General features: G+C 42.4%; 1 protein-coding gene across 6 annotated transcripts in view; it reads right to left on the reverse strand.

Annotated features, from left to right (window-relative positions):
• Positions 1-10,000, reverse strand: part of LOC123512730 (C-Maf-inducing protein-like) — a 70,746-nt gene that overhangs the window by 55,777 nt on the left and 4,969 nt on the right. The window lies entirely within an intron of this gene.

Here is a 10,000-nt window from a genome sequence, read left to right on the forward strand (position 1 = left end):
TGATGGGAATAGGGAAATAGGAGAGAGAGAGAGAGAGAGAGAGAGAGAGAGAGAGAGAGAGAGAGAGAGAGAGAGAGAGAGAGAGAGAGAGAGAGAGAGAGAGAGAGAGAGAGAGAGAGAGAGAGAGAGAATAAGAAAGTACTGAGATAGGAAAAGATAAAAAAAGAAAGGAGGAAAAAGAAGAAAATAAAAGAAAATAAGATGGAGGAGAAAATGAGAAAATGAAGAGGAAGAGAAGAAAGAAGAGAAAAATGGAAGATATTTAATGGAAGAGGAGAAAGAAAGGAGAGATAGAGAAAGACAAGAAAACCAAAAGAAAAAGGTGATGATGATTTTCTTGCCGCAGAATAAAGAAAAAAAGGAAAAGAAGATGAAGAAATAAGACGAAAAAAAAGAAAAGAAAAAGAAATAAAGGAAAAGAAATGAGAAGAAAAGAGAAAAAGAAAGAAACAAAGGAAACTGAAAAATAAATAATTAATAAAAAAAGAGGCAAATTTTAAGAAAAGCGATAAAAATTGAAAGAAAAGGAAAAAAAAAAAGAATAAGAGAGAATAACGAAAGAGGAAAGAACAAGACAAGGCCGTGACGGGAAAATGCTGTGACGGGAAGAAGCTGTGACGGGAAAATGCTGTGACGGGAAAATGCTGTGACGGGAAAAAGCTGTGACGGGAAGATGCTGTGACGGGAAGAAGCTGTGACGGGAAGAAGCTGTGACGGGAAAATGCTGAGAAGAAAATGCTGTGACGGGAAAATGCTGTGACGGGAAGATGCTGTGACGGGAAGAAGCTGTGACGGGAAAATGCTGTGACGGGAAAAAGCTGTGACGGGAAGATGCTGTGACGGGAAGAAGCTGTGACGGGAAGAAGCTGTGACGGGAAAATGCTGAGACGGGAAAATGCTGTGACGGGAAAATGCTGTGACGGGAAGATGCTGTGACGGGAAGAAGCTGTGACGGGAAAGAGAAGGACGAGGCTGTGTATGTGACGGGAAGATGCTGTGACGAGAAGGGAAGGGAAGAGAAGGAAAGAGGGTGTAGGGACAAGGAATGGAAGAAGAAGAAGAAGAGGAGGAGGAGGAGGAGGAGGAGGAGGAGGAGGAGGAGGAGGAGGAGGAGGAGGAGGCTAAAACCGTCACCTTGCCATCCTTACGCAACCCGGGTTTAATGACATATCCAGGCCCCGCGGAGAGGGTGAACCGCAAAGCATCACGGATATAAAAAGGCAGGAAGCGTTACCACCACCAACCCACACCGCAGGACAACTCGGATAACCTGTCAGGGAACTGGCAATCAAGTGGGCCTTTCTGGTTATAGTTTTTTGTTGCCCTTCGCCTGCTTCCCCTCTTCCATAAATATAAAAGGGAAACACTAGGGAACACAAAGGAAATGCAAGTACCTATGATGATGATGATGATGATGATGATGAGGAGGAGGAGGAGGAGGAGGAGGAAGAGGAGGAGGTAACAAATACAAAAAGAAAATGAGAACAGGATGTGAATGAAGAGAAAGTGAAAACTGAGGTAAAATGATGTAAGATAATAATAATAATAATAATAATAATAATAATAATAATAATAATAATAATAGCAAAAAAAACATGAAAAACAAGAAAAAATGAAAAAAAGAGGCATATATAAAGAATAGACGAAAAAGAAGGAAAAGAAACAAACTTGGAAAACAAAACAAAACAAACACACACACCAGAAGAGAGAGAGAGAGAGAGAGAGAGAGAGAGAGAGAGAGAGAGAGAGAGAGAGAGAGAGAGAGAGAGAGAGAGAGAGAGAGAGAGAGGAGAGAGAGAGAGAACAAGAGAGAGAGGAGAGGAAGAGAATGAAATAGAGAAAGAAGAGAGGATTAGAAAAATAGGATTACAGAGAGAAGGAAAGTAAGATAAGGAAAGGAAGGGAATAAAAGAGGAAGAGAAAGAAAGGAAGAAAAGGGAAGAGGGGAAGAAGAGGAGAGGAAGAGGGGAAGAAGAAGGGAAGAAGAGGGAAGGAAGAGGAGAGACGAAGGACCAGAAAAGAGAAGGAAAGGAGGAGAATGGAAGAGGAAGAGAAAGAGGGGAAGAAGAGGGGAAAGGAAGAAGGGAGGAGAGGGGAGGGTAGTGGTGGGTGTTTACCTGTACCAAACACCCACACAGGTTACAGGGTGCCATTAATTAAGGGGAGGAAGGAACGCACACCATTACCTGCACAGAATGACGCCATTAACACAGGGAGAGAGGGAGAGGAAGAGAGAGGAGAGGGAGAGGGAGAGGAGAGGGGAGAAAAGAGATACAAGAGAGGGAAGTGAGTGGTAATGGAATGAAAGGCATAGAAGAGAGGAAAGGAATACAGAAGAGAGAGAGAGAGAGAGAGAGAGAGAGAGAGAGAGAGAGAGAGAGAGAGAGAGAGAGAGAGAGAGAGAGAGAGAGAGACAGAAATAGGCGTTAATGGAATGAAAGGAGTAGAAGAGAGGTAAGGAGAGGAATAGAGAGGAGAGAGGGAGAGGAAATGTAACAGAAGAAGGAAGAGTGAGGAAAGGAGAGAAGAAGAGAGAGAGAGAGAGAGAGATAGAAAGAAGAGAAAAGGTGAGAAGAGAGAAAAAGAAAAGATGAAGGAGAGAAAGAGAAAGAGAAGGAGAGAAGAAGAAAACAAAAAGAAATCACAAGAAAAAAAAGGAACAGGAAAAGGAAGTAGAGAGAGAGAGAGAGAGAGAGAGAGAGAGAGAGAGAGAGAGAGAGAGAGAGAATTAAGAGCTAGAATATATAGACTTTTCTTTACGTGTGTGTGTGTGTGTGTGTGTGTGTGTGTGTGTGTGTGTGTGTGTGTGTGTGTGTGTGTGTGTGTTAATGAATGGAGGGAAATGGCAGAGAGAGGAGGGGAGAGGAAGGGAGGGGAGAGGATGGGAAGGGAAAGAGAGGGGCGGGAGAAGAAGGGAGGGGAGAGTGAAAGGGTAGAGAAAGGGAGAGGATGGGAGGTGAGGGAGAGGGGGGTGAGGAAGGGGGGGGCATTCTCTATGGTGCTCCCCCTCCCATCCTTCCTCTCCCTATTTCTTCTACGCCACAGCTGGGTTGGGTTAGGTTAGGGAAGATGAGATTACTCCCTGCCTCGCTAGTAGTAGTAGTAGTAGTAGTAGTAGTAGTAGTAGTAGTAGTAGTAGTAGTAGTAGTAGTAGTAGTAGTAGTAGTAGTAGTAGTAGTAGTAGTAGTAGTAGTAGTAGTAGTAGTGTCTGTTGTTTTCCGTTACTACTACTATTACTACCACCACCACCACCACCACTACTACTACTACTACTACTACTACTATCACGTACAATAAAAACCAAAAAATATCAAGAAAACATTAAATAACAAACATTAAGAAAAGAAGAAAAATGAACCCCATTATGAGAGAGAGAGAGAGAGAGAGAGAATCAACAATATATTAACTATAACATCACTATTATGGAACTCTCTCTCTCTCTCTCTCTCTCTCTCTCTCTGTAAACTGTAAGGGCCGCTCAATACCACAAGAATTTTGGGTACGGAAGAAAACTGGCGCCATCTATGTCTCGTGTTTCTAAGTAAAGTTCAGTCCGGTAATAGTTCGGTTTGGTTCGGTTAAGTTCGGTTGAATTCGGTTGAGTTCGGTTAAAGTTCGGATAAGTTCGGTTAAGTTCGGTTGAAATTTGGCTAAAGTCGGTAAAATTCGGATAAGTTCGGTTCAATTAGTTTGGGTTGGGTTAAGTTCGGTTAGGCTCAAGTAGGGTATGGTTCGCTTAGTTCGGTTATGCTAGGTTGAGTTAAGGTTAAGTTCGGTTAAGTTCGGTTAAAGCCAGTAAAGTTCGGTTCATTGTCTTTAGGTTCGGTTAAGTAGGGTTTGGTTCGGTAAAAAATAGGTTAATCCTCCTTTAATTCGGTTCACTTCGGTTAACGTAGGCTGGATTCGAATCACTTCGCTCTATATTCAGACTATTTCGGTTAAGTTTGATTCAGTTCGGTTTAAAGAAAGATCAGCTCAGTCTAGTTGATTTCGGTTTAGTTATAATTAAATTCGGTTAACAGAGAATATGTTCGGTTAACTTCGGATGAGTAATCAGAGTAAATAAAAATAAATCAAATATAAAAAAAAAGACAAAAGATTAGAGAGAGAGAGAGAGAGAGAGAGAGAGAGAGAGAGAGAGAGAGAGAGTTATCGCTATTCTGTTGTTAAAAATTTATTTTCTTGTGGTTTTTCATATTTTCTTTATTTTATACAAAGATTAAAGTTTCGTATTTTCCTTTTTTTTCCTTATTTTCATTGTCATCGTATTTTCCTTTTTTTTCCTTATTTTCATTGTATTTTATTTTCTTCTTTTCCATATTTTTAACTTATTTTCTTTATTTTTCTTATTCTTATTGTATTTTCTTTTTCTTATCGTAATTTTATCATTTTCTTTTCCTTATCGTAATTTCTATCGCGTTTTCTTTATTCTTATTTCTCATTTTCTTTTTGTCGTTATTGTCCAGTGTTTCCTATTTTCTTTTATCGTTTGTAGTCTTTTTTTGCGTATTTTCTTTATAATATCGTATCTTTATCACATCTTTATCGCATCCTCTTATATTCTTATCGTTAACATCAATGTTTCGTATCTTTCATCGTTGGTGTCTTCTTTTTACGTTGCTTTTACGATACGGTGTTGGTTCATGTCTTGCGGTAAACATTTCATTCCCATTTGTGTTGCTGAGTGTTGCAGGAGGAACAATACAACACTCAGATCGGTATTCAGTGTTTACCAGGCGAATATAACAGAATTAAACCTTATTTTAACATCACAGCCACGTTTTGTGTTGTAATAGTTGCGCAACACACTCTACGTAACACAGGTATATATATATAGAAACACTTTTCAATGGTGTTTCTCCTTCTTCAGTAGCATGACGTGTTTCCACATTCATTCTGGTGACTATTTGGTGATTTTATACAGCTTCAGAAACTCATGTGGGGGATTAAAATGGTGAAGTCTCTGGCTATTAATATTCTGACCTCACACCGTTCCTAATGTCAATAAAATGGTCTAATCACATACAAAACTCGCATTTCCGTATTCATTCTGCTTACTATTTGGTGATTTTGTACAGCTTCAGATACTTATGTGGGGGACTAAAATAGTGAAGAATGTGGTCATTAATCTTTTGACCTCCATAGATCACTCCTAATGTCAATAAAATGGTCTAATCGTACACAAATCTCAAGATAAAAGTGTGCCCCAGTACTGAAGAGGTTAAAATACTGAAGACTGTGGCCATTACTCTTCTGACCTCCATAGACCCTTTCTAATCTAATTAAAATGGTCTAATGGTACACAAAAACTCGTAGTAAAAAATGTGTTCCAGTATCAGTACTGAAGGGGTTGATAATGTAGATATCTTGTCAATGTGTCACTAGAACAATAAACCACCAGTAAAGAATTTGTGTTGTGACGGTTCCTCACACACACACACACACACACACACACACACACACACACACACACACACACACACGAAAAATGAATGATAAAACAACAATAACAAAAGAAGAACAATAACAACAATAACAAGAAGAATAAGAAAAGAACAAGAAGAAGAACAACATCAATAACAAGAACTAGAAAAAGAACAACAAGAAGAACAACAACACCACTGACCGTCACAGGAGCCGCCCGTGTTATTACAAGTAACGTAACACACACAGGAGTAATTTTCTTATGCGTAACAAGATTCTTCCTGCTCCATATGCGTCACACTCCCCAGCCTAGTGTAACATTTCCGCTCTCTCTCTCTCTCTCTCTCTCTCTCTCTCTCTCTCTCTCTCTCTCTCTCTGTGGTTGGATATGGTAAGAAATATCAACTTTTTTTTCATCTGATCTATTTTTTTTCTTACGATTTGTTACTCTCTCTCTCTCTCTCTCTCTCTCTCTCTCTCTCTAACGTGTGTTTATGCATGTATGTGCATATGCATGTAGCATTTGTGTGTGTGTGTGTGTGTGTGTGTGTGTGTGTGTGTGTGTTTCTGTGCCATAGTAAGAACAAATTGGGAGATTCTGTGTCTCAAGAAAATAAAGATACACACACACACACACACACTCTCTCTCTCTCTCTCTCTCTCTCTCTCTCTCTCTAAGCGTTTTTCAATAGTTATTCCAGCCAGAGCATTTACAATATTTCAGTGTCCCCGGAGAGAAGAACAAAGGGTCATTACGAGAGAACAGTTTGTGAGACATGTGTGTGTGTGTGTGTGTGTGTGTGTGTGTGTGTGTGTGTGTGTGTGTGTGTGTGTGTGTGTGAGTGTGTCATTAACAGAAGAACAAAAGAAGACGAAGAGGAGAAAAAGAAAGAAAAAGAAGAGAGTGCCATCATAAAAGGAAGTGTTTTTCAGAGAGAGAGAGAGAGAGAGAGAGAGAGAGAGAGAGAGAGACAGGCCGGCGGAGTGCCTCGATCGATGTGCTAAGCCTGTACTGGAGGGAGAGAAGGAGGAGAGAAGGAGGGAGGGAGGGACACAAGGAGGGAGAGAAGAGAGAGAGAGAGAGGGAGGGAGGGAAGCAAGAGGAAGGAATTAAGATGGTGAAGAGAAGTGGATGAAGATAATATCACTTCTTTATTCTTTTTCTCTTTTCATTTATTCTCTCTCTCTCTCTCTCTCTCTCTCTCTCTCTCTCTCTCTCTCTCTCTCTCTCCCCTGCAAACAGTATAATGATGGTAATAATAACAATAATAACAACAACAAAACGCATGAAAACAAGAATAATAAGAAAAATTATCATAAAGAAGGTAAAAGAAGATGAAATGAAGAAAAGGAGAAGAAGAAGAAGAAGAAGAAGAAGAAGAAGAAGAATTTGAAAAGAAAAAAAAAGAAAAAAAAATCATAAACAAACAACTACAACCACAATAACAACAAAGAAGGAAGAAGAAGAAGAAGAAGAAGAAGAAGAAGAAGAAGACTCCCATCACTAACACCACTAAACTAAGCAACCAAACACACACACACACACACACACACACACACACACACAGAACGCGCAGCCCAGCAAGCGGAGAGCCAATCAGCACACAGCTCCATCTATCTCCACCAATCAGGGAGCAAGACAGGTCCGGGACAGCTGAGGTCACTCCTGCCTCTTCCCTCCGCCGCCAAATCAGGTCAGCGCGCGAAACGAGGTCACTAGAGAGAGAGAGAGAGAGAGAGAGAGAGAGAGAGAGAGAGAGAGCGTGCTACATTCAGATTAAAAGAAGACTATTTTATAAAGAATTTTGAGTGCATGGTAAACTAAACTAGCACTGAGAGAGAGAGAGAGAGAGAGAGAGAGAGAGAGAGAGAGAGAGAGAGAGAGAGAGAAGGGGACATAACATGATTGCTTTTATCTTTTCGAGATGTGATAGTGTTTTGATAGTGACTCCTCCTCTCTCTCTCTCTCTCTCTCTCTCTCTCTCTCTCCCCTGACGTCACGGCGTGGGCGCGTCACACTCACGAAAACCACCACATCCTTATCCATGAATGTTGCCTAGACACACACACACACACACACACACACACACACACACGTACACACACGTATACACACACACACACACACACACACACACACACACACACACACACACACACACTCACACACACAACTTCCCACGTCCTCAGGAAATAGTGAATGCAAGGGCGCGATCAAGGAGGAGGAGGAGGAGGAGGATGCAGGATTCTAAATATATCCCACAGGATTCTGATATCCTAAACATGATGATCAATGGTGTTATATAGTGTTGTGGCTTATTTTAGGGTGTTTTAGAATGTTTTAGGGTGTTGAAGTACAAATAAGGATGTTTTAGGATTTTTCAGGGTGTTGTAGCTTATTTGACGGTATTTTAGGGTGTTTTATGGTATTATAGCTCATTTAAGGGTGTATTAGGGTGCTTTAGGAAATTTTAAGAGGGGAGAATCTATGAACAGTAAGCCTATCCATTAAATCCGGTTTGTGAAGCATGGCACTCTCACCCTAACAGTCCCAGTGCCTAAGGGTGACTCTTCCTCCCCCTCTCCTCACCCTGCCCGGCCCCTCACTCTCTCATTCTTCCTCCTTCTCTCCCACCCCTCTCCTTCCTCCCTCCTCCCTCCCTCCCTCCCTCCCTCCCTCCCTGAGACACACCCTACACCCTGATTTTTCATTCATTTACTCTGAGTCACACTACACATGCTTTCTAATTCTCAAGCTCTCTCTGTCACCCTAGCTAGCTTTTCTGCACTCTATTTTCACCCTAGGAGTCACCCTTAACAGCCTTCCTATTGCCTATATCCTTGTGTCACCCTAAATTTCCTTCCTACACCCTATACACTCTTTTCTCACCCTTTCACACGGTATTCTTCACCCTAGTCTCACCCCGTCACCCTAGCAGTCATCCTTCACAGCCTCCCTAATGCCTAAATCCTTGTGTCACCCTAACTTTCCTTCCTACACCCTATTCTCACCCCTGCACTCAGTATCCTTCACCCCACATCACCCCACCATTCCCTCACCCTCACCCCAGCATGTCCCCACGCCTAGCACTCCCTTCAGCCTCCCCGTCACCCCCTTATCACCCTCCCCCACTCACCCCGTCACCCCGTCACCCCGCCAGCCTCTAATCATCAGCTTATGTACAAACCAGTGTCTGACGTCATTGAAGGAGCAACGCGGAGGTAGCTGGCATCCCCCGGCACTGCCCCGAATGGTGTCAGTGTGTGCCAAGGCCTGTCTTCACCCTGGCAGTGTCATGGTGGTGTCTTTGTTCACCCTATTGCATCCTAGAATGTATCAATACTCTGGTTCATTCTCTTACGCACACTGGTTTAGCTGGCACTCACCCTGTTAGTGCCATAATGCATCCTGGTCACTCCTTGGTCACCCTGGCACCATTGATATTAATATTCACCCTTGCGCATCCTTATTTATCCTAGTACTCATCCTAGCCCCTTATAACGTCACCCTAACACATCCTTTCGCACTCTTAACACATTTCAGTATACCCTAACACACCTTGGACACTCAAACACACTCTACCTTCACGCTAACCAATTCAAACACATTTTCCTACACCCTAACATACTCATTCACACTTAAACACACTGTAACATCAGTTTAGCACATTCAAACACACCCTGACACACCCCAACACAATCTAACACATCCTGACACACTTTAATACACCCTAACACACTCTAACACACTCCAACACACCCTAACACACCCTAACACACCCTGACACACCTCAACACACCCTAACACACCCTAAATGCTCCTAGACACACCCAGACACACCCAAACACACTCCAACACACCCTAACGCACTCCAACACACGCCAATACACCCTGGCGCACTCCAACACACCCCAACACACCCTAAATGCATCCCAAACACACCCTGGCACACCCTGATACGCCTTGCCGTCAGATCAACACTGGCGCTGACTGGCCCTGAATCCCTCGTGTTTGTGTTGGCACTGCAAATGTCACCACCTGGCACTTGTCTGCGCGGCGTACAGGGCCACGTGTTGGTTGTGACGCCCTCGCTGTACCGCCTCAAGGGTGCCAACACTCACTCAGGCACTCTGTTGGCACTGTAGTTCTCTATTGGCACTCTGGTTGTGATGGTGTAGTTTGTCATGTGCTTAAGGTGGCACTCATTCTATTGGCACTGTAGTTGTTTGTTGGCACTCTGCTTGTGATGGTGCAGCTTGTCATGTGATTAATGTGGCACACAATCTATTGGCACTGTAGTTGTTTGTTGGCACTCTGCTTGTGATGGTGTAGCTTGTCATGTGCTTAAGGTGCCATTAAATCAATTGGCACTGTTGCTGTATTGGCACTCTGATTGTGATGGTTCGCAGAGTTACCAAGACTTTCTCCTGTTAATAATGTAGAAATCCTTGATAACAAAAACGCCCTTAAAAAAACCCGTGTAACTTCGCCTTGTCTATTTACAAAGGCCACAAAAATGATTCGCAGAGTTATCAAGACTGTTTCTCCTGTTAATAATTTGGAAATCTCGTTAAA

Source organism: Portunus trituberculatus, chromosome 34, assembly GCF_017591435.1.
Source record: "Portunus trituberculatus isolate SZX2019 chromosome 34, ASM1759143v1, whole genome shotgun sequence".
Taxonomy (NCBI): Eukaryota; Metazoa; Arthropoda; class Malacostraca; order Decapoda; family Portunidae; genus Portunus; species Portunus trituberculatus.